The sequence below is a fragment of the Ranitomeya variabilis genome, chromosome 3, assembly GCF_051348905.1.
Source record: "Ranitomeya variabilis isolate aRanVar5 chromosome 3, aRanVar5.hap1, whole genome shotgun sequence".
Classification (NCBI taxonomy): domain Eukaryota; kingdom Metazoa; phylum Chordata; class Amphibia; order Anura; family Dendrobatidae; genus Ranitomeya; species Ranitomeya variabilis.
Genome location: NC_135234.1, coordinates 19,840,228 through 19,867,129, shown reverse-complemented (window position 1 = coordinate 19,867,129; position 26,902 = coordinate 19,840,228).

The following is a 26,902-nucleotide window of genomic DNA, read 5'->3' as shown; positions in this document are numbered from 1 at the left end:
AAGCGGACGCCGGGGGACACATGTAAGTATGTACTGTTTGTTTTTTTTTACATTTTACGCTGGTAACCAGGGTAAACATCGGGTTACTAAGCGCGGCCCTGCGCTTAGCAACCCGATGTTTACCCTGGTTACCCGGGGACCTCGGCATCGTTGGTCGCTGGAGAGCGGTCTGTGTGACAGCTCTCCAGCGACCAAACAGCGACGCTGCAGCGATCGGCATCGCTGTCGCTATCGCTGCAGCGTCGCTTAGTGTGACGGTACCCTTACTGACCTTTTGGCTTGTCTCTGACTCTGTGTTTTGTCTATTCCTTTGGTACTGCGCTACTGACTAAGTCTACGTTCACATTTGAAGTCAGCGCCGCAGCGTCGGGCGCCGCCGCGTCGCCGCATGCATCATGCGCCCCTATATTTAACATGGGGGCGCATGGACATGCGTCGCACTTGCGTTTTGCACCGCATGCGTCACTGCGGCGCACGCGTCCGGGCGCAGAGGACGCAGCAAGTTGCATTTTTGCTGCGTCCAAAATCAATGAAAAAAAGGACGCATGCGGCGCAAAACGTAGCGTTGTGCATGCGTTTTGCTGCGTTTTTGTTTGCGTTGTGCGTTGCGGCGCCGACGCTGCGGCGCACAACGCAAATGTGAACGCAGCCTTATATCTACATGTTTTGTTTGACTTTCCTGCTGCCACCTAATGGTAGCCTCACTGCTGCACAACAGGCCTGCTTTGTCTAGGTGCAGCCCTCCTTCCTCTCTATAGCCTTCTAGTGGAGCTTGCACCTACCTGCATTGCAGCAGCGTGACATTCAAGCTCAACAATAATCCTCTTTGCTACCTTCTTCAATGGCAATCCTCGCATTCTTCTAATTGGGGTACTGTCATACAGATAAACTGCTCTCCCCCACCTAGGATAAAGTATAAACCTAGCTTCAGTTGTAGTTGTTTAATGAGGCTGTAGTCTTTCTACACTCTTCCTAATTCCATGGATTGATAGACTTATTAGAAAGTGTTCCTCACCCCTACTTACTTCCTAGCTAAGGTGCAGACATTTATAGGTATTACACAGCTTTTCCATATTTTTCTGACTGCTCTGTCTGCACATGTCCGACTTCTAATGGTGGGAAATTCCTGTTTTTTAAGCTCATGTGGAGATGCATGATAAAAACCAGCCAATCTGTCTTGTCGCATACATATAAACTTAAATCACACAACAGTACAGCATAACAATCATACTATCATATTTTTCAGACTATAATACGCACTTTTCCCAAAAAAAATTTGGGAGGAAAATGGGGGCTGTGCCTTATAGTCCAAACACAACCTTATCGGGGGGTTTCGGCAGTGGTGCAGCAGCGTCCCTTCCTCAGGGAACCGGTGGCGGCAGAAGTGTGGCGATGCTGAAGCTCTGTGTCAGCGGTGAGCAGTGTGGAGTGTATCATTGGTTTTCTTGCGCCCATCTTCCTGAAAGCGTTGCCGCCGGAGGCGGCGCATGCGCGGATTGAGATCTCGGCTGGGCCTCTCACACTCCATTTTCCTGAGGCTGTGGGCTTCAGGAAAATGGCCGCCGAGATCGCGCTTGCATAGATTGAGATCTCAGAGGCCCTCGGCTTCAGGAAAATGGCTGCCGAGAAACCAAGGATGCACTTGGCTCTGCTCACCATGGACACTGGGCCACAGCATCGCCACATTTATGCCGCCGGCATCTTCAGGAAGGGACCCTGCTCCATGCAACCCCGGGACTGCAGCATTGCCCCACTTCTGCCACCGCCAGCTTCCTGAGGAAGGGACCATGCCTCCTCTGACCCTGCTCTACCACCTCCAGCCCTCAGGTAAGGTACCTTAAATTCAGATGATAAGACCAACCACCATCTTATAAAAATCTTTTTTTTTTTTGCTATTTTCCACCCCAAAATTTGGGGTGCGTCTTATGGTCCAGTGCATCTTATAGTCCAAAAAATATGGTAACAAGCACTTGTTTCATATCACTCTCACCTGGAGAATCAAGTTTCCGGATAATTTTAACTGCACAATGAGAGCTATAAAGACCAAACCCCCCAAAAATTGGTTGAGTTGCATTTTTTTTGTTACACAATTTCATCTCATTTGTATTGGGTTTTTTTCAATTTTTTTAGTAAATTGTACGATGAAATCAATGGTGTCACATAAAATTAAAATTCCTCCGTCAAAAAAAAACCAACAACTAAAAAGTCGTGACTCTTGAAGGAAAGGGAGGGAAAAAAACCCAAAGTGCTAGAATAAAAAATTACCTTGTCCTTAAAGAGTTAACTGTTTTCGCTACTTTTTTTTTCTTCTGATAGAAATGTAATTGAGGATTTTGTTGTTATTTGAACCAGTGAAAACATTTATTCTTAATTTGCTAAAACTCAATTATAATTATTCCGCCTGGAAAAATCCGCGTGAATCAAAACGCCCTGTTGTATTATCTAATTAAAGTGGTAAAGGGAGACGATGGGAGTAATATTAATAGATTACCGCAACGTTAAGCATCTTATTGTAGCGACTGCCGCACTCGCTTCTGTGTGTAATCTTCATTTTCTGTGATTTATGGCTCTTAATTACTTAATTTTAGATCGACGTGTTAGAAACGCATTAAGTGTCAACCTCATCTGCGCTGGAAAATCTTTGTATCTGTTTTCAGTCATTTTTGGATAATTTATGTGCCTGAATTCTTCTTCTGTTGTTAGGTCCAATGAGTAGATATAGAAAATATGTAGGGAAGGTATGGAAATGTAGAGTCACCCAGGCTTCATAGAATTGCATAGACCCTGCTCTCTCATCCCAATATTTTCTGCTGGAGTGGTCTGTTTTGTTGGTTAGAATGGCCCACCAGACTGTCAGATGATCCTCAGATCCTGGCTGTTTCACTTATGCAATGCTCCAGTCAATCATGATCAGAAGAGATGATGGTGGGTACTGATGGTTTCCACCGCTTACAGAGGACCTGTCACTTGCTACCAAAAAAACCCTAACTTGTAAAAATCTCCGAGCTGCCCTGATTCTGCCGCTTTTTTCCATTTTTCTCTGCGTCGCTCTGTTGCAGAGATATTCACATTTGTTGCTTATGGAGCACAGTATGTGAAATCTCTGCTTGGAGACCAACGGGCTGTTTCTTCAGCGTCTTTTCTGTGAGCGTGCACTCTCACTATCATTCCTTTCATTTTGATGATTTTTTCAACAAAAACGGCAACCGATACCATAAGACAAAAAATGGAAAATTACTGAAACAGCCAACCCCCTCAAATTATTACTTGGAGCCTTTAGATTCATTTTTAGATTTGTGAAATTTGACTTTTTTTAAACAAAAAAGTTGCAAAATTTGGGGCAACTTTACTCCAGTATCTCCTGAAGTGATTTTATGTATATCAGTTTAAAAGTCACATTTTTTTGAGTAATTTTGCAAAATTTGGGAATTATTGCGCTACAAAGTCACAAAAAACAGTGAAAGGGAGAAAAAAAGACAATTTTGGGCTTTGCGAGGAGAGTATAGCCCAGGTTCTGGCCAGCTTCAGTGCCCCTGAGTTCCTCATAATGCGCAGTTCTAGCAAGCACACAGTCATATCCCTTGTACAAAGTGTCAATCTTAAGGAGAGCACTGTCACTCTGGCACACAGGAAGCCTGAAGTCTGGGAGCGGTGCACTTTTGAATATGAAACATGAGAATACCCTTTTATGGGACAGTCCTGGGTGAAAAAAAGCATAAATCTCTGTTACGGTGCATTTAAAATTTCCAGATTGTAATGCATTGAAATGAATGGTCACTTTAACAGTAATTCTAATAAAAATAACAATAATAAATTAAAATTAATTGGGAAACAAAATAAATAAATAAAAGTGAAAAGACAAAAAAGGTAAACAAATACATGCAAGAAATATACAAAATAAATTCGTTTTTTTAGCTTTTAAAACACAATATATGGTGTTTGGAGAAATATAAAAAAGACACAAAAAATTAACAAAAACAAACTAATAAAGGAAAGTTCTCACGCACTAGCTGAGGTAAGGTGAGGTGAAAACATTGTGGGCAGCATGGTGGCTCAGTGGAAAGCGCTGAGGTGATATCAGTCATTGTTCAGGAGGAGGGAGAAGTGAGCTGTGACATCAACTATTGCGATCCTGCCTCTGATGATAAGGAAGCTGCTGAAAATTCTTACTGAAAGGACAGGAAGTATGAGTCTAAACAGCTGCAGTATCCTGTATGAAAATTGCAAGATTACTAATTTTTTTCAATAAAGATTACGACATGAAAAGAAATGCCAATTTTTAAAAAAAAAATTCATGTAACACGGGTAACAAGGTGTGATGACACCTTCCCTTTAAAGGCCACGTTTTCAGTCCACGTGTTGGCAATGATAAGCGCACAGCTCTTCTTACTCATCATAGTCTCCAAAGTGAATTTAGTGAACGACGGTGGAAGGTGAAGTTCATGAGACTTTCTCTCTGGTTCAGGTTTCATAAAGCGCTTGTGCTAAAATAAAATTCCACTTGAGCGATAAGAGACTGAAGCTCGACGACATCGTCAAGATGAAGATGGAAAAAAGCGAGAAGAGGAAAGAATCGGCTCCGGCAGCATTCTCTGTATTGTTGAGGCTCTCACAAGCCATCAGCACAAGGTACATTGTGTCGGAGGAAGGCAGCGGCCGGCGCGGACACTGCGCTAAGTGCTGTCTCATAGAGCGCCCGGCGTACGTGAACATGGCCCTCTTATATCCGCGCACTTGAGTGAAGGTAAATGGGGTTTTGTGGTTTTTTTTAGGTTCACGTTACACTAACGATTCCCTATGTGATATCTTTATTATTTCCTTTCATTCTCTTATCGCTCAAGTGGAACTCTAGTTTAGCACAAGAGAAAGTTACATGAACTTCACCTTCCATTCTTGTTCACTAAATTTACTTTGGAGCTTATGATAAGTAAGGAGACCTGTACGATTATTATTCCCAATACGTGGACTGAGAATGTGTCCACTAAAGCTGATAACACAACATCCACCATTCACAATAGGCAATGTCACAGCTTACCTCCTCCTCCTGTACAATGACTGATAACACCTCTATATACAGTAGATGACACAGGATCCACCATTGACAATAAATGATGTCACAGCTCACCTCCTCCTCCTCCTGTACAATGACTGATAACACCTCTATATACAGTAGATAACACAGGATCCTCCATTCACAATAGGTCATGTCACAGCTCACCTCCTCCTCCTCCTGTACAATGACTGATAACACCTCTATATACAGTAGATAACACAGGATCCTCCATTCACAATAGATGATGTCACAGCTCACCTCCTCCTCCTGTACAATGACTGATAACACCTCTATATACAGTAGATAACACAGGATCCACCATTCACAATAGGTGATGTCACAGCTCACCTCCTCCTGTAAAATGGCTGATAACACCTCTATATACAGAGATATCACAGGATCCACCATTCACAATAGGTGATGTCACAGCTCACCTCCTCCTGTGCAATGACTGATAACACCTCTATATAGAGTAGATAACAGGATCCACTATTCACAATAGGTGATATCACAGCTCACCACCTCCTCCTGTACAATGACTGATAACACCTCTATATACAGTAGATAACACAGGATCCACCATTCACAATAGGTGATGTCACAGCTCACCTCCTCCTCCTGTACAATGACTGAAAATACCTCTATATACAGTAGATAACACAGGATCCACCATTCACAATAGGTGATGTCACAGCTCACCTCCTCCTCCTCCTGTACAATGACTTATAACACCTCTATATACAGTAGATAACACAGGATCCACCATTCACAATAGGTGATGTCACAGCTCACCTCCTCCTCTTGTACAATGACTGATAATACCTCTATATACAGTAGATAACACAGGATCCACCATTCATAATAGGTGATGTCACAGCTCACCTCCTCCTGTACAATGACTGATAACACCTCTATATACAGAGATAACACAGGATCCACCATTCACAATAGATGATGTCACAGCTCACCTCCTCCTCCTCTTGTACAATGACTGATAACACCTCTATATACAGTAGATAACACAGGATCCACCATTCACAATAGGTGATGTCACAGCTCATCTCCTCCTCCTGTACTATGACTGATAACACCTCTATATACAGTAGATAACACAGGATCCACCATTCACAATAGGTGATGTCACAGCTCATCTCCTCCTCCTGTACATTGACTGATAACACCTCTATATACAGTAGATAACACAGGATCCACCATTCACAATAGGTGATGTCACAGCTCACCTCCTCCTCCTGTACAATGACTGATAACACCTCTATATACAGTAGATAACGCAGGATCCACCATTCACAATAGGTGATGTCACAGCTCATCTCCTCTCCCTGTACATTGACTGATAACACCTCTATATACAGTAGATAACACAGGATCCACCATTCACAATAGGTGATGTCACAGCTCACCTCCTCCTCCTGTACAATGACTGATAACACCTATATATACAGTAGATAACACAGGATCCACCATTCACAATAGGTGATGTCACAGCTCACCTCCTCCTGTACAATGACTGATAACACCTCTATATACAGTAGATAACACAGGATCCACCATTCACAATAGGTGATGTCACAGCTCACCTCCTCCTCCTGTATAATGACTGATAACACCTCTATATACATTATATAACACAGGATCCACCATTCACAATAGGTGATGTCACAGCTCACCTCCTCCTCCTGTACAATGACTGATAACACCTCTATATACAGTAGATAACACAGGATCCACCATTCACAATAGGTGATGTCACAGCTCACCTCCTCCTCCTGTACAATGACTGATAACAACTCTATATACAGTAGATAACACAGGATCCACCATTCACAATAGGTGATGTCACAGCTCACCTCCTCCTCCTGTATAATGACTGATAACACCTCTATATATATTAGATAACACAGGATCCACTATTCACAATAGGTGATGTCACAGCTCACCTCCTCTTTCTGTATAGTGACTGATAACTAGTGATGAGCGAGTATACTCGTTGCTCTGGTTTTCCAGAGCACGCTCGGGTGGTTTCCAAGTATTTGTGACTGCTCGGAGATTTAGTTTTTGTTGATGCAGCTGCATCATTTACAGGTGCTAGCCAGCCTGTGTACATGTGGGGGTTGCCTGGTTGCTAGGGAATCCCCACATGTAATCAAGCTGTCTAGTAGCAGCAAATCATGCAGCAGCTGCAAGGAAAACGAATTCTCCAAGCAGTCACAAATACTTGGAGATCACTCGAGCAACGAGTATACTCACTCATCACTACTGATAACACCTCTATATACAGTACATTGTATAAATTATATAAATTTATTTGCATTTTGCAGTGAGAAATAAGTATTTGATCCCTTACCAACCATTAAGAGTTCTGTCTCCTACAGACCAGTTAGATGCTCCTAATTAACTCGTTACCTGCATTACAGACAGATGTCTTACATAGTCACCATTATAATAGACTCATGTCCACAGACTCAATTAATCAGTCAGACTTTGACCTCTACAACATGGGCAGGACCAAAGAGCTTTATAAGGATGTCAGGGACAAGATCATAGACCTGCACAAAGCTGGAATGGGCAACATAACCATAAGTAAGACGCTGGGTGAGAAGGAGACAACTGTTGGTGCAATAGTAAGAAAATGGAAGAAATACAAAATGACTGTCAATCGATCGATCTGGGGCACCGTGCAAAATCTCACCTCGTGGGGTATCCGTGATCATGAGGAAGGTGTGAGATCTGCCTTAAAAGTACATGGGGCGAACTTGTTAATTATCTCAAGGCAGCTGGGACCACAGTCACCAAGAGAACCATTGGTAATACTTTACCCCGTAAAGGTGTAAAATCCCGCAGTGCCGGCAAGGTCCCTCTGCCTGGATGATTCTGTGAGTGATTGGGAGAAGGTGCTGTGGTCAGATGAGACAAAAAATGAGGTCTTTGGCATTAACTCAACTCGCCGTGTTTGGAGGAAGAGAAATGCTGCCTATGGCACAAAGAACACCATCCCCACTGTCAAGCATGGAGGTGGAAACATCTACGTTTCTCTGCTAAGGGCACAGGACTACTTCACTGCATCAATGGGAGAATGGATGGAGCCATGTACCATAAAATCCTGAGTGACAACCTCCTTCCCTCCGCCAGGATATTAAAAATAAGTTGTATTAAGTGGTGGTCAACCTGCAGCAACATGGCAGCTCGGATTATATCGCTCCATCAATGGTCCGCAAACAGTCAGAACTTCAGATGTCTTGGCCCCAATGGAGATCTCCAAAAATATCGCCAAGTGCATTCATTCTCTTGGTGTCTTCGGCAGCAGAGGAGTCGTTCAGTCTTTGTTACTAGTGACAGTGGGTGATGTGCGTGGTGTGGGCGCATCTTTCTTCTTCCCAAAATGTACTCTTGGGTGGGCAAAGTGAAAATGTACCCCATAGCCGTGCCTCTATTACAGGTGACACCCTGCCACGCTCCTCTTCCCTTCATGCGCTGGATCCATGGGTGTCATCTGATGATGATACAAGAGACTTTACAAGTTCTTGGGTGTTTTTTTCGGCAGACACGTTTGCGTAATGAGGACTTTGTAGCCCCATTCACTTGCATTATGTTACAATGTAGCAGTGGCATTCAGTAAGATCAGTCGCTCCATCTGCCTGACAATGCTCAGCGCTCAGTCTGCCCCGTCGTTATGGACGCCGCGCCGGTAACGAGCATCTTGCTGAAGTTTCCTCTTATACAAATGATAGTTGAGTTTTATGATTCACATACAGCTGCGATCGGATCTGAATAATTCAACAATTTTCTCTTATTTCAATATTTGCCAACAACTGAAGAAAAAAAGAAAAAAGCAAATGTCGGCTGAAGATGAAAAAAACCCAAACCATAAATGAAGGTAATTTGTGCCAAGAAAAATAATACAAATGAATACAAATGTAAATATGTAGAACTTATAGAGATTACACACATCACGGGACGAAGCGATGCTATCAATTCCAAGCAAATAGTATTTTATTTCCAATGTGTATCTGCAGCCACGAGTGTCAATAACGCTCCATCCGACAGAATGACAATTGCTAAAAAAGTGAACGTGCTCGGTTACAGCCTCCATGACTCCACTGCTGATCCTGACCAGTCTGCTCGCTGCCAAGAAGTCAGGACCTCCCAGTCTTCAGTCACATGACTGCGGAAGTCAGTAATTGGTACATCTGATGACATCCCATTTCAGTCACCTGACTGCTTTAGCCAATCACAAGCCTCATATTTCATGTGAGTGGAGAACGTAATCACTTCAAGGCCAAAGACCACCAGGGAGACGTGCCCTGGAGTGATAGTGGTGGGTCAAACACCTTATTTTCCTAATTTTTTTCATCTCTACTACCAGTCATTCTTGCAATTTGCTAGGAATGTCTCCAGTTTTCAGATTCAGTCCTGGTAAATTCCGGTGTCCTGAGCAGAGGCAGGGGGCGTTTGAGGAACAGGGACATTCCTGGGAGGTCTTGCATTAAACATCTCTGTCCCCACAACATTAACGTTGGTACGTGGTAGAGGGGTATTTAGGTCTGCTCAATTACCAGGGTTCATTTATGACCTCTACATATGGGGTGGACCCTAGAATCATTGCCTCTGGTGGACCCAAGGAACCTAGTCCAGATAACCAAGACATTAGGAAGAGTTTATAGTAAAAAAAAGCAGTAGGGCAGGACCTGCAGAGTTCTAGTGGAGCGCCCCCACACCGCCGCTGGGCCAAAGGGTACCCGGTACCGGGCCTCTGAGTCTCTGCTCTGGGGTTGTCACGGTGGCTAGACCCGGTCCGTGGCCCTGCCGGTCAGTGGGGGACGTCCGGTGCAATGAGTGGTGATAGTGGTGCAATTGTGGGGTGCAGGTCGCGGTAAATAACGAGGACACCAGGTTGCAGTCTCTTTACTGAAGATCTCTGGGTCCTCAGTCCAGAATACGGTTCACCAGGCTGCGCAAGTCCGGCCGGTCCAATGGCACCTCCAGAGTTCTCTTCACAGGTGGAAATCGGTGCCTTCCTTCTAGCGCTATGTGTTGCGGTCCTTCCCTGCTGTGCTTACGGAAAGTCCCCACAACTGTTGTGTCTGTTTCTTAAGTTCCCTCACAACTTGATTAGATGATGTTCTGCTAATCCTCCGTCCCTCCCTGATGTTCTGGTTGGGACGGCACCCGTTTGACGGGTAGGCTCGGAGCTCTTCCGGGACCCTAGAGTCGCCCCTCTCCACAAGTTGCCCCCCAAGACTGCATAGGTGATTTAAGTTAGACAGCCCGCCTTAGACTGACTGTCCTGCCGCTGTTTAGTGTATTGCTTGAAGCTGAATGGTATAATACTCTCTCGGCGTTCCGGCCACCGGTTATGCGCCTCAGTAGGATGTTGCCTCGGTCTTACAGCACGACTCCTACTGGTATTCTCCTATTGCATTGATCTCGTTTCTCACTCAGCACAATATATCTCGCTTCTGATCCTTCCTTGGGCACCGCCGCTATGCTGAGCAGGCACGGTCCCGTTACGTTCGCTCAATGTGCCAAGCCTCTGTCAGGATCCCACCCCTGACAGAGACCCTACTGTCTCTTTCCCCACAACACCCTCTGCCACCAGGTGTTGTCCGGTCCAATCCAGTCAGCTTTCTGTCCTAACTTCCTGCCTGATCCCCAGTTTACCCACTATGGTGGGGAGTGGCCTAGTGAATAGAACCCTTAGCTCCCCCTGGAGACCCGGCTGTGAAATGTATTGGTGTCTGTGATACCTGGTCAGATGAACTCCTTCAGTGCCATCAGACGTACCATAGCTCCCCATAGTGGCGGAGCCACCGTACTGCAACGACCAGGACTCTGGGGCGCTGCACTCCCCCTTGGTTAAACACAGTACTCCGGGACTGGGAAGAAAACAACAATACAGGTTAGCAAAAAGACATACAATTTTGTTGAGTGCAATAACAATAAGTATATTTGAACAGAGCTTCCCTTTATGGGAGGTGAGGACGCTTAAACGTTACAAACATGGTTTACATTATAAATTACATGCTATAAATAACTCCTGTTACCCAACCGGGTATTCTACTAAGTGCAAAATTGGTTGAACAATAATTTAACATTGCCCTTAAGGACGTACACTCTAAACCCTTAAAAGACCTTCTTATAATCACATTATAAGGCAATTTAACTTTTACATTCTCCTTCTTTAAATCTGCAGGACCGCCTGTCCTAACGGCACCAGACCTACTGCCTCTCCTTTCTTACAGGACCGCTCCTTTCAGCCCGAGCCTTCTGTCTTTTCAACTACTATACATAGTATAGAACATAACATTACTTCCAGTTTAGGACCACTGAGCCATCTTCGTACGGCTCCTAGGAGGACTCACTGACTAACCCCTACGGGTTCACTTTCTGTCCTCTGTAACACATTATTAACTCTTTCTTTACAATAAACTAGTTTTCTACGGAGGACTCAGGGTTTACCTTCTATACTCGTTTTCTATCAACATGATCAACCATTTTCTTATAACATTAACTTTCATCATTACTCTCTTACTAGCAACTATGCAGGACACTATGTCTACCCCTACGGGCCTACTGCACCTTTCTCCTAGCTCTCACACTTTCTTCTAATGAACATCATTAACATTTCTTTTTACAGTTAACCAATTCAATACACATAACTTCTACATGTAAACATTATCATTTTCTTTCAAAGCATCATCATCACTTTTCCGTTTCAAGGCAGTATTACGCATAAGTACACAGATGGACATCCCCTTTAAGAGGGGATCAAGTTTTTATGAGGTAGCATATCTTCTCGGGCTACCAGTCCATACTCCGCAAAGGCTCCGGTGCGGTATCTTCGCAAAGAGTCTCTTTTTAAGTAAAACCAGTAAGAAGCGCCTTTAAGAAGGTGCAAACTATATACAAGAAGTTTGTATCATGCACTGTTCATGATTACGGCAGTTCTGGAAACTTTGGTAAAACTTGCAACAAAGTAAACAAAAACAATAGGGATCCCGGGTCAACAAAGGGATCCTTTTAAAGTTAACCCTAAACGGGTTCAGCAGCAAAAATCAGGAAACAGTAACTATATACATACTCATGGTATCGAGGTTTATCCTTCCAAATCTGGGGGTGGTTTCCCCGGTGCCATCAGATCAGCCGGTGTCTGGATTTGAAGGCTAACTCTACTCGCAAGTTCCGGAGCTTCTACAAAGCGTACGGTGGTGACAGTAACAAGATCTGGCAAATCTGGATCAATCATGGTCGGGGCAACAGGTGACGCTCCCTCAGGCCCACACCGGTGGACGTTCCGAGCGCACCATCCTTGTGCATTCCGGTGGCGAGTGTAGGTCACCTGATCCCCTCTTTGCAATGGGTCACCATCTCGACTGCAGCATGGAGTTTTTACGTTGTAACTAGTAACAAAGACATCAGTTGGTAGTCCCGGTTCCTGTATGGAGCCCCATCCCCTCTTCGGGTGATAGGCCAGTACAGTTCCCCGCTTTACCACGTCTTTCCGGCCGTGTGCAGACTTTTTACGTTGCGTATTATGTTGTTCAGTCTCGTCTCGATTTTTCCAGTGTTGGATCAGGCACTGCTTATACTGTTTTCAGGTAAGTACCGCAAGGGTGAGGCTCTCCCCCGGAGCTCCATACGGCTCGTTCCAGGGGAGGTCCCACCGGAGGATCACCCCATCCGGGCCTACATCTATGGGTTCCCCCATCTTGATCGGTAGTGAAGGTGTCAACTTCCCCATCGCGCTGGGGGTGAGGACCGCCCGCTCGACTGTGAATGAATGGTTACTGTTGTGGGGAGGATCGGTCGCGAGAGCGGGACCGGGCAGGGGAGCAGGGGCGCCGTCCATACCTGCGCCTGATGTAGTTCCACCGATGTCGATCCAGTCCGTTGACAAGGACGCTGGAATCGGCTGCAGCCCGGACGGCGGCTCCTCCACTGCGGTCTCCGGAGGTGGCTCCGCCTTCCGCGACTCCTCCTCCGCTGGCTCCGAAGTCGGGATGGGTAGGTTCAGCTCCGCTGCCGGTCCCAAGGACTTCGGGTCCTTCCGCTGCGGTAGACGTGGGTCTGTCTCCGGTGAACGAGGGCAAGCCGGGACCGTTCCTTCCTCGTTCTGGCACTTGCTGTTCATCGTCATGGTCTGATAATCGGTGGCAGTGCATGCATCGGACTCCGCCATTTCTCCAGGGCCGAGCTTCTCCGTCACCTGCTTCCCGCCGTTGCAAATCAGGGGGCGGTCCTCCTCGGTTCCTGGGTAGATCGTCCTCTCGCAGCAGGAGTCGGAGGGGGCGGTAGCCATTTTTTGCGCCGCTCTGGTAGTCTCCTCCCATGGCACGCCCTCCTTCTTCTCTGGCGTAGCAATGGCGACGGCCTTTTTGGCGGGAACTTCTCTCGGTCAATAGCAATACACAGTCTCTCAATAAAGTACAGTCCAAGCACAATAAATCACAGTTCCAAGGCACACATGACCTGATTCTTCAGGCTTAAGTAGATCCTGTTCGTGACGCCAAGTTTGGAGCGCCCCCACACCGCCGCTGGGCCGAAGGGTACCCGGTACCGGGCCTCTGAGTCTCTGCTCTGGGGTTGTCATGGTGGCTAGACCCGGTCCGTGGCCCTGCCGGTCAGTGGGGGACGTCCGGTGCAATGAGTGGTGATAGTGGTGCAGTTGTGGGGTGCAGGTCGCGGTAAATAATGAGGACACCAGGTTGCAGTCTCTTTACCTCTTTACTGAAGATCTCTGGGTCCTCAGTCCAGAATACGGTTCACCAGGCTGCGCAAGTCCGGCCGGTCCAATGGCACCTCCAGAGTTCCCTTCACAGGTGGAAATCTGTGCCTTCCTGCTTGCGCTATGTGTTGCGGTCCTTCCCTGCTGTGCTTACGGAAAGTCCCCACAACTGTTGTGTCTGTTTCTTAAGTTCCCTCACAACTCGATTAGATGATGTTCTGCTAATCCTCCGTCCCTCCCTGATGTTCTGGTTGGGACGGCACCCGTTTGACGGGTAGGCTCGGAGCTCTTCCGGGACCCTAGAGTCGCCCCTCTCCACAAGTTGCCCCCCAAGACTGCATAGGTGATTTGAGTGAGACAGCCCGCCTTAGACTGACTGTCCTGCCGCTGTTTAGAGTATTGCTTGAAGCTGAATGGTATAATACTCTCTCGGCGTTCCGGCCACCGGTTATGCGCCTCAGTAGGATGCTTCTGATCCTTCCTTGGGCACCGCCGCTATGCTGAGCAGGCACGGTCCCGTTACGTTCGCTCAATTTGCCAATCCTCTGTCAGGATCCCACCCCTGACAGAGACCCTACTGTCTCTTTCCCCACAACACCCTCTGCCATCAGGTGTTGTCCGGTCCAATCCAGTCAGCTTTCTGTCCTAACTTCCTGCCTGATCCCCAGTTTACCCACAATGGTGGGGAGTGGCCTAGTGAATAGAACCCTTAGCTCCCCCTGGAGGCCCGACTGTGAAATGTATTGGTGTCTGTGATACCTGGTCAGATGAACTCCTTCAGTGCCATCAGACGTACCATAGCTCCCCTTAGTGGCGGAGCCACAGTACTGCAACGACCAGGACTCTGGGGCGCTGCACTAGCAACATGAGCAATAGGCGTGAAGTCAGAGTTAGCAGAGTTCTAGCAACATGTGTTTCAAGTCAGGGTTTACAGAGTTCTAGCAACATAAGTAATAGGCGGTAGGCCTGGGCTGGTGGAATTCTTGCAACTTGGGTAAAATGACAAAGTTTCCCGAGTTTTTGTAACACAGGTAACAGATAGAAGGGGCAAAATGCAATAACTTAGGACTGGCAATGTTTGTGCAACACAGGTAGCAGACAGAATATCAGGGTTGGCAGAAGACAAGGAAATGTGATCAGAAACTAGCTAGGCTGAAAACTTTGGAACATTCTTCTAAAGTTCCATGGAAAAATGGTCTCCTTACAAGAAAAGTGTTTTTCCCCTGTTCTCACTGATACCTTTTCTTGTCTACTGTTAGCACAACCCCCAGTTCTTCTTCAGGATCTCTGCCCTTCACACGAGCCATGTGACCCCTCTTCGTTTTTATGCGCCCAAATATGAAATATTGCAAAAAAAAAAAACAGTCACATCTATACTTTACTGCACTGCTTCTCTGGGTCCTTTATTTGGGGTGAAGTTGAAATTGCACAAATTCTTTTAACCCAATTTTATTTTTTACAAAATTGCAATTTTTTTTAAACAAACATTTAATTGTAAATTGATTTCAGCTGGGATCCGCGCAGAACGAGACTTTCCAAATTAGGAAAATGAAAATGAAAAATAATTCTCATGCTGCGATCGTCTGGGAGATTGCAGATGTAGAAAACACCGTTCTAAATTCCCAGGATGTAGTGGTAGAATACTGAATAATGAACATTCAGTATGATCACGGGGCTGTGGAAAATGCAATATCCTCCTCTTTTCTCTGTGTTGAAAGTGTGGAAAGTGAGTCTTTAAAGCGTACTTGTACCCGTCGTTTCAAGTGACCTTTCAGAATGAGCCATCAGGTGTCTGTAGATGAAGAAAAACAGCGTTTTTGATCATTCTATCTATCCTGCGTTTCTCACTACTCTGACCTAACGAGTGGAGAGTGGCTGGTTGAGCACATGCAAATATGAGAGATTTCTGCTCCTCTGTTTTTATATGCATAAGTGCAGAAGCAACATCGACATTGCAGACATTAAACATCACTATTGAGCAGTATAGTGAGACAAAACACTTACAAGAAAACAGCAGCATAGAGAACAGCATACAACAGTATTGAGCAGTGTTGCTGAGAATCCAGCTCTGGAATGAATTCAAATACATAGTAGAGAGCCTTAGCAGTACCTTAGAGTACATTATAAAAGAGTACTGAGCAGTGCACCTGCAAATACAGCTGTAATATGAGATAAAACACTTACTATATAGTAGCAGCATGAAGGACATTATGCATCAGTACTGAGCAGTGCAGCTGTGATTCCAGTTCTAAGGTGAACTACAGCATTTGCAAGAAAGGAGCAGATCTGCATTTTTCAGAGTGAATGATGAGCTCAGTTTTCTCTGATTAAGTGGGTGATGAGCTGCTGTGATGCCTTCTATACTCAAACACATAGGCATAAACGATTCCTGCTCTCCAGTTTCTATCTAACACATGTGCCGTGGAAGAAGCAGCATGGAAGTCATTAGACACAGTAGAGTGTAACTATGAAAATAGCAGCAGTATAGCCATAAATTCAGTGCTCGAGTAAGATAAAGCACTTGAAAGCAGAATAGAGGATATTATGCAACAATACTGAGCAGCATAGATGTGAATCCAGATTTTGTGTGAGATAAAACACTTACTAGAAAGCATCAGTGCAGATTTGTGTTTTTCAGAGAGAATGACAAATTTAGTTGTCTCTGATCCAGTGAATGGAGACTAGCTGCTGTGATGTCTTCTATACACAGAACACACAGAAATAATTGGTTCCTCCTGTCATTATGTAACACATGTTCAGAAACAGCAGCAGCAATATGAAGGACATAATACACAGCAGTATTGAGCAGTGTAGCTGTGAAATAAGCACTGGGGTGAGATAACACACTTACTAGGAAGCAGCAGCATTGGAATGTTTATGGCTGTACATTTCTAATTCAATCTGCTTCTCTCCATTCTCCATATATTTCAATAGGCGGCTGAAATCTGATCTCTCAGTGACTTGTCATGTCTTGAGCAGAATAGATATTAGCTTTTTAACTCCTTTACCCCCAAGGGTGATTTGCACGTTAATGACCGGGCCAATTTTTACAATTCTGACCACTGTCCCTTTATGAGGTTATAACTCTGGAACGTTTAAACGGATCCCGGTGATTCTGACATTGTTTTCTCGTGACATATTGTACTTCATGATAGTGGTAAAATTTATTTGATATTACTTGCGTTTATGTGTGAAAAAACTGGAAATTTGGCAAAAATTTCGCAATTTCCCAACTTTGAATTTTTATACAATTAAATCACAGAGATATGTCACACAAAATACTTAATAAGTAACATTTCCCACATGTCTACTTTACATCAGCACAATTTTGGAACCAATTTTTTTTTTGTTAGGGAGTTATAAGGGTTAAAAGTTGACCAGCAATTTCTCATTTTTACAACACCATTTTTATTTAGGGACCACATCTCATTTGAAGTCATTTTGAGGGGTCTATATGATAGAAAATACCCAAGTGTGACACCATTCTAAAAACTGCACCCCTCAAGGTGCTCAAAACCACATTCAAGAAGTTTATTAACCCTTCAGGTGTTTCACAGGAATTTTTATAATGTTTAAATAAAAATGAACATTTCACTTTTTTTCACACAAAATTTATTTCAGCTCCAATTTGTTTTATTTTACCAAGGGTAACAGGAGAAAATGGACCCCAAAAGTTGTTGTGCAATTTGTCCTGAGTACGCTGATACCCCATATGTGGGGGTAAACCACTGTTTGGGTGCATGGCAGAGCTCGGAAGGGAAGGAGCGCCGTTTGACTTTTCAATGCAAAATTGACTGGAATTGAGATGGGGCGCCATGTTGCGTTTGGAGAGCCCCTGATGTGCCTAAACATTGAAAACGCCCATAAGTGACACCATTTTTGTAAGTAGACCCCCTAAGGAACTCATCTAGATGTGTGGTGAGCACTTTGACCCACCAAATGCTTCACAGAAGTTTATAATGCAGAGCCGTAAAAATAAAAAATCATATTTTTTCACAAAAATGATCTTTTCACCTCCAATTTTTTTTTTCCCAAGGGTAAGAGAAGAAATTAGACCCCAAAAGTTGTTGTGCAATTTGTCCTGAGTACGATGATACCCAATATGTGGGGTAAACCACTGTTTGGGCGCATGGCAGAGCTCGGAAGGGAAGGAGCGCCATTTGGAATGCAGACTTAGATGGAATAATCTTCAGGCGTCACATTGCGTTTACAGAGCCCCTAATGTACCTAAACAGTAGAAACCCCCCACAAGTGACCCCATATTGGAAACTAGACCCCCCAAGGAACTTATCTAGATGTGTTATGAGAGCTTTGAACCCCCAAGTGTTTCCCTACAGTTTATAACGCAGAGCCATGAAAATAAAAAATATTTTTTTCCCACAAAAATTATTTTTTAGCCCCCAGTTTTGTATTTTCCCAAGGGTAACAGGAGAAATTGGACCCCAAAAGTTGTTGTCCAAATTGTCCTGAGTACGCTGATACCCCATATGTTGGGGGGAACCACTGTTTGGGCGCATGGCAGAGCTCGGAAGGGAAGGAGTGCCTTTTGGAATGCAGACTTAGATGGATTGGTCTGCAGGCGTCACGTTGCATTTGCAGAGCCCCTGATGTAACTAAACAGAAGAAACCCCCAACAAGTGACCCCATATTGGAAACTAGATCCTCCAAGGAACTTATCTAGATGTTTTGTGAGAACTTTAAACCCCCAAGTGTTTCACTGCAGTTTATAACGCAGAGCCGTGAAAATAAAAAAATCATTTTTTTCCCGCAAAAATGTTTTTTTAGCCGCCCAAATTTTTATTTTTCCAAGGGAAGGGTAACAAGAGAAATTGGACCTCAAAAGTTGTTGTCCAATTTATCCTGAGTACACTGATACCCCATATGTTGGGGTAAACCCCTGTTTGGGCGCATGGGAGAGCTCGGAAGGGAAGGAGAACTGTTTTACATTTTCAACGCAGAATTGGCTGGAATTGAGATCGGACGCCATGTCGCGTTTGAAGAGCCCCTGATGTGCCTAAACAGTGGAAACCCCCCAATTCTACCTGAAACCCTAGCCCTAGCCCCAACCCTAGCCCCAACCCTAACCCTAGCCCTAACCCTAGCCTTAACCCTAGCCCTAACCACAACCCAAGCCCTAATCCTAACCCTATCCCTAGCCCTAACCCTAGCCCTAATGGGAAGACTGTCATAGCTGACATCCGGCACTATGTGCCAGGAGCGGTCACGGACCACCCCTGGCACATTAACCCACAGCACACTGCGATCAAACATGATCGCAGTGTTCCGGCGGCATAGGGAAGCATCACGGAGGGAGGGGGCGCAGGGAGCGTGGCCGATCACATATGACGTACTATCCCGTCACTGGAAATCAAGTCCCAGGTCACCTCGATGGGGATAGTACATCATATGGGATTAAGGGGTTAAAGAGTAATGCATGAGTTTAAGAGGTGGAGGGATGTGAAGAAGATGCTTATGATTGGAGAAAGATGCCGAATTTCTCAGAGAACATGAATAATTTCTCCACTGCTGCCCCGGTCCGTCAATGGTAACCGAACCTTCGTCTAGGTATGGAGCGGCATCACTGCTGCAGCCGGAGAGCAACATTCACAAAATAGGAAAAGGTATTTAATATAAACGGTAAGTTTTGTTTCAATTAAAGAGCATACAAATGATTGCAAAAGTATATAAACCCCTACAGATAGACAGACAGAAGACCAGAGAGCCACGTGGCCTTTTATGCACCCAGCCACGTTGTTTCATTGGTTTTCAATTACCAGAAGGAGAAATATTTATTCTAGTTTTTAGAAGTTTCTGCTTTCTGTACCTGGAGAACGCAGCGTCTCATTTCATTTTCCATTTCCTCACTGAGAGGTTCATTAACCTGCTGACCACAATAGTCACCCCATTATTTAATCTCCGGGACCTAGAAAAAAATAATCAGCTGAGAGAATAAGACCCGCACCAGCCCCGAACGCTCCAAATGTCATTCTTATTATTTCCTTACGGGATGAAAGAGGCAGACGAGAAAAGTAACAGAGACTGGAACTATAGTGCCGCCAGCTATGTCACAGCAAGCAATATGTTATCTGACAGTCTCCAGCATTGGAGCAGTATTATACTAGTTATATTCTTGTACATAGAGGCAGTATTATAGTAGTTATATTCTTGTACATAGGAGCAGTATTATAGTAGTTATATTCTTGTACATAGGAGCAGTATTATAGTAGTTATATTCTTGTACATATAGTAGGAGCAGTATTATAGTAGTTATATTCTTGTACATAGGGACAGTATTATAGTAGTTATATTCTTGTACATATAGTAGGAGCAGTATTATAGTAGTTATATTCTTGTACATATAGTAGGAGCAGTATTATAGTAGTTATATTCTTGTACATAGGAGCAGTATTATAGTAGTTATATTCTTGTACATATAGTAGGAGCAGTATTATAGTAGTTATATTCTTGTACATAGGGACAGTATTATAGTAGTTATATTCTTGTACATAGGAGCAGTATTATAGTAGTTATATTCTTGTACATAGAGGCAGTATTATAGTAGTTATATTCTTGTACATAGGAGCAGTATTATAGTAGTTATATTCTTGTACATATAGTAGGAGCAGTATTATATTAGTTATATTCTTGTACATAGGGACAGTATTATAGTAGTTATATTCTTGTACATAGGAGCAGTATTATAGTAGTTATATTCTTGTACATAGGGACAGTATTATAGTAGTTATATTCTTGTACATAGGGGCAGTATTATAGTAGCTATATTCTTGTACATAGGAGTCAGTATTATAGTAGTTATATTCTTGTACATAGCGGTAGTATTATAGTAGTTATATTCTTGTACATAGGGGGCAGTATTATAGTAGTTATATTCTTGTACATAGGGGCAGTATTATAGTAGTTATATTCTTGTACATAGGGGCAGTATTATAGTAGTTATATTCTTGTACATAGGGGCAGTATTATAGTAGTTATATTCTTGTACATAAGAGCAGTATTATAGTAGTTATATTCTTGTACATAGGGGCAGTATCATAGTAATCATATTCTTGTACATAGGGGCAGTATCATAGTAATCATATTCATGTACATAGAAGCAGTATTATAGTAGTTATATTCTTGTACATAGGGGCAGTATTATAGTAGTTATATTCTTGCACATAGGGAGCAGTATCATAGTAGTTATATTCTTGTACATAGGAGCAGTATTATAATAGTTATATTCTTGTACATAGGGGGCAGTATTATAGTAGCTATATTCTTGTACATAGGAGTCAGTATTATAGTAGTTATATTCTTGTACATAGCGGTAGTATTATAGTAGTTATATTCTTGTACATAGGAGCAGTATTATAGTAGTTATATTCTTGTACATAGGAGTAAGTATTATAGTAGTTATATTCTTGTACATAGCGGTAGTTTTATAGTAGTTATATTCTTGTACATAGGAGCAGTATTATAGCAGTTATATACTTGTACATAGGGGCAGTATTATAGTAGTTATATTCTTGTACATAGTGGTAGTATTATAGTAGTTATATTCTTGTACATAGGAGCAGTATTATAGTAGTTATAGTCTTGTACATAGGGGCAGTATTATAGTAGTTATATTCCGTACAAAGGAGCAGTATTATAGTAGTTATATTCTGTACAAAGGAGCCGTATTATAGTAGTTATATTCTTGTACATAGGGGCAGTATTATAGTAGTTATATTCTTGTGCATAGGAGCAGTATTATAGTAGTTATATTCTGTACAAAGGAGCCGTATTATAGTAGTTATATTCTTGTACATAGGGGCAGTATTATAGCAGTTATATTCTTGTACATAGGGGCAGTATTATAGTAGTTATATTCTTGTACATAGGAGCAGTATTATAGTAGTTATATTCTTGTACATAGAGGGCAGTATTATAGTAGTTATATTCTTGTACATAGAGGCAATATTAAAGTAGTTATTTTCTTGTACATAGGGTGCAGTATTATAGTAGTTATAATCTTGTACATAGGAGCAGTATTATAGTAGTTATATTGTTGTACATAGGAGCAGTATTATAGTAGTTATATTTTTGTACATAGGAGTCAGTATTATAGTAGTTATATTCTTGTACATAGCGGTAGTATTATAGTAGTTATATTCTTGTACATAGGAGCAGTATTATAGTAGTTATATACTTGTACATAGTGGCAGTATTATAGTAGTTATATCCTTGTACATAGTGGTAGTATTATAGTAGGTATATTCTTGTACATAGGGGCAGTACTATATTAGTTATAGTCTTGTACATAGGGGCAGTATTATAGTAGTTATAGTCTTGTACATAGGGGCAGTATTATAGTAGTTATTTTCTGTACAAAGGAGCAGTATTATAGTAGTTATATTCTTGTACATAGAGGGCTGTATTATAGTAGTTATATTCTTGTACATAGAGGCAGTATTAAAGTAGTTATTTTATTGTACATAGGGTGCAGTATTATAGTAGTTATATTCTTGTACATAGGAGCAGTATTATAGTAGTCATATTCTTGTACATTGAGGCAGTATTAAAGTAGTTATATTTTTAACATAGAGGCATTATTATAGTAGTTATATTCTTGCACATAGGGAGCAGTATTATAGTTGTTACAGTCTTGTACATAGGAGCAGTATTATAGTAGTTATATTCTTGTACATAGGAGTCAGTATTATAGTAGTTATATTTTTGTACATACAATAGTATTATTGTGGTTATATTCTTGTACATAGGAGCAGTATTATAGTAATTATATTCTTGTACATAGGGGCAGTATTATAGTAGTTATATTCTTGTACATAGGAGCAGTATTATAGTAGTTATACTCTTGTACATAGGGGCAGTATTATTATAGTTATAGTCTTGTTTATAGAAGAATCATTATAGTAGTTGTATTCTTGTACATAGGGGCAGTATTATAGTAGTTATATTCTTTTACATAGGGGCAGTATTATAGTAGTATTATTCTTGTACATAGGGAAAAGTATTATAGTAGGTATATTCTTGTACATAAGAGCAGTATTATAGTAGTTATATTCTTGAACATAGGGGGCAGTATTATAGTAGTTATATTCATGTTCCTATGAGGCAGTATTATAGTAGTTATATTCTTGTACATAGGGGCAGTATTATAGTAGTTATATTCATGTTCCTATGAGGCAGTATTATAGTAGTTATATTCTTGTACATAGGGGCAGTATTTTAGTAGCTATATTCTTGTATATAGGGGCAGTATTATAGTAGTTATATTCTTGTACACAGGGGCAGTATTATAGTAGTTATATTCTGTACAAAGGAGCAGTATTATAGTAGTTATATTCTTGTACATAGGGGCAGTATTATAGTAGTTTTATTCTTGTACATAGGAGCAGTTTTATAGTAGTTATATTCTTGTACATAGGAGCAGTTTTATAGTAGTTATATTCTTGTACATAGGAGCAGTTTTATAGTAGTTATATTCTTGTACATAGGGGCAGTATTATAGTAGTTATATTCTTGTACATAGGGGAAGTATTATAGTAGTTATATTCTTGTACATAGGAGCAGTTTTATAGCAGTTATATTCTTGTACATGGAAGTATTATAGTAGTTATATTCTCGTACACGGGCAGTATTATAGTAGTTATATTCTTGTACATAGAGGCAGTATTATAGTAGTTATATTCTTGTACATAGGGGGCAGTATTATAGTAGTTATATTCTTGTACATAGGAGCAGTATTATAGTAGTTATATTCCTGCACATAGGAGTAGTATAAAAGTAGTTATATTCTTGTACATAGGGGGCAGTATTATAGTAGTTATCTTCTTGTACATAGGAGAAGTATAATAGTAGTTATATTCTTGTACATAGGAGCAGTATTATAGTAGTTATATTCCTGCACATAGGAGTAGTATAAAAGTAGTTATATTCTTGTACATAGGAGCAGTATTATAGTAGTTATCTTCTTGTACATAGGAGAAGTATAATAGTAGTTATATTCTTGTACATAGGAGCAGTATTATAGTAGTTATTGTCATGATCTCTGCAGGCAGAGATCATAGCAAGCCTATAGAGGGACAAGCTCTCGGAAGATGGAACTATACTGACCATGAACTAAGCCTGCCGCGCAACTAGAAATAGCCAGGTAGCATTTCCTATTTTTCGCTAGATGCCCAGCTCTGGCCTAAGACCTAAATAGCTAGCAGAGGGAAATATAAGACCTGGCTCACCTCTAGAGAAATATTCCAAAGAAGACAGTAGCCCCCCACATATAATGACGGTGAGTTCAGATGAAACAACAAACGCAGCAGGAAAATAGTCTTAGCAAATTTGAGGTCCGCTTACTAGATAGCAGAAGACAGATAGTATACTTTCATGGTCAGCAGAAAAACACTAACAAAACACCATCCAGAGATTACCTTAAACTCTGGCATTAACTCATAACGCCAGAGTAGCAATCCCTGATCAACGAGAGCTTTCCAGACACAGTAACAAAACTTCAGCTGTGAACTGGAACAAATAGGCAAAACGAAACATGGACAAAAGTCCAACTTATCTAGTAGTTGTCAGAAGCAGGAACAAGCACTGAGAGGCATCAGATAACATTGTTGACCGGCAAGAAACCACCAGAGAAATGAGCTTAAATAGCGACACCCACTACTGATGGAACCAGGTGAAACAGGAAAGAGGATGACAAGTCCAATACCACAAGCGGCCACCGGGGGAGCCCAGAATCCAAATTCACAACAGTACCCCCCCCTCAAGGAGGGGGCACCGAACCCTCACCAGATCCACCAGGGCGACCAGGATGAGCCCTATGGAAGGCACGAACAAGATCAGAAGCATGAACATCAGATGCATTGACCCAAGAATTATCCTCCTGGCCGTAACCCTTCCAGTTGACCAGATACTGGAGTCTCCGTCTGGAAACACGAGAGTCCAAAATTTTCTCCACAACGTACTCCAACTCACCCTCAACCAACACCGGAGCAGGAGGCTCAACTGAAGGTACAACAGGTACCTCATACCTGCGCAATAACGACCGATGAAAAACGTTATGAATGGAAAAGGACGCAGGGAGGTCCAAACGGAAAGAAACAGGATTAAGAATCTCCAATATTCTATAAGGGCCGATGAACCGAGGTTTAAACTTAGGAGAAGAGACCCTCATAGGGACAAAACGAGAAGACAACCACACCAAATCTCCAACACAAAGCCGAGAACCAACACGACGATGACGGTTGGCAAAACGCTGAGTCTTCTCCTGGGACAACTTCAAATTGTCCATAACCTGCCCCCAGATGTGATGCAATCTCTCCACCACCGCATCCACTCCAGGACAATCCGAGGATTCCACCTGACCGGAGGAAAATCGAGGGTGAAACCCCGAATTACAGAAAAACGGGGACACCAAGGTGGAAGAGCTGGCCCGATTATTGAGGGCGAACTCTGCCAATGGCAAAAAAGCAACCCAATCATCCTGGTCAGCAGAGACAAAACACCTCAGATATGTCTCCAGGGTCTGATTAGTCCGCTCGGTCTGGCCATTAGTCTGAGGGTGAAAAGCAGATGAAAAAGACAAATCTATGCCCATCCTAGCACAGAATGCCCGCCAAAATCTAGACACAAATTGGGTACCTCTGTCAGAAACAATATTCTCAGGAATACCGTGCAATCGGACAACATTCTGAAAAAACAGAGGAACCAACTCAGAAGAAGAAGGCAACTTGGGCAGAGGAACCAAATGGACCATTTTAGAGAAACGGTCACAGACCACCCAGATGACAGACATCTTCTGGGAAACAGGCAGATCTGAAATAAAATCCATCGAGATGTGTGTCCAAGGCCTCTTAGGAATAGGCAAGGGCAACAGCAGTCCGCTAGCCCGAGAACTACAAGACTTGGCCCGAGCACAAATGTCACATGACTGCACAAAGACTCGCACATCTCGTGACAGGGAAGGCCACCAGAAGGATCTTGCCACCAAATCCCTGGTACCAAAAATTCCGGGATGACCTGCCAATGCAGAAGAATGTACCTCAGAGATGACTCTACTGGTCCAATCATCCGGAACAAACAGTCTATCAGGCGGACAACGATCCGGTCTATCCGCCTGAAACTCTTGCAAGGACCGCCGCAGATCAGGAGAAACGGCCGACAAAATTACTCCCTCCCTAAGGATACCTGTGGGTTCAGAATTACCAGGAGAGTCCGGGTCAAAACTCCTAGAAAGGGCATCTGCCTTAACATTCTTAGAACCCGGTAGGTATGACACCACAAAATTAAAGCGAGAAAAAAATAAAGACCAGCGCGCCTGTCTAGGATTCAGGCGCCTGGCAGTCTCAAGATAAATCAAATTTTTGTGGTCAGTCAATACCACCACCTGATGCTTAGCCCCCTCTAGCCAATGGCGCCACTCCTCAAACGCCCACTTCATGGCCAAAAGCTCCCTATTCCCAACATCATAATTCCGCTCTGCGGGCGAAAATTTGCGAGAAAAGAAGGCACAAGGCCTAATGACGGAGCAGTCGGAACCTTTCTGCGACAACACTGCCCCAGCTCCGATCTCCGAAGCGTCAACCTCAACCTGAAAAGGCAGATTCACATCAGGCTGACGCAACACAGGGGCAGAGGCAAAACGGTGCTTAAGCTCCTGAAAGGCCTCTACAGCATGAGGGGACCAATTAGCAACATCAGCGCCATGTCTGGTCAAATCAGTCAGTGGTTTAACGACATCCGAAAAACCAGCAATAAATCGGCGGTAAAAGTTGGCAAAGCCCAAAAATCTCTGAAGACCCTTAAGAGAGGAGGGCTGAGTCCAGTCACAAATAGCTTGCACCTTGACGGGATCCATCTCAATGGAAGAGGGAGAAAAAATATACCCCAAAAAGGAAATTTTCTGGACCCCAAAAACGCACTTAGACCCCTTCACACATAAAGAATTAGACCGCAGAACCTGAAAAACTCTCCTGACCTGCTGGACATGAGAGTCCCAGTCATCAGAAAAAATCAGAATATCATCCAGATATATTATCATAAATTTATCCAGAAAATCGCGGAAAATATCATGCATAAAAGACTGGAAAACTGAAGGG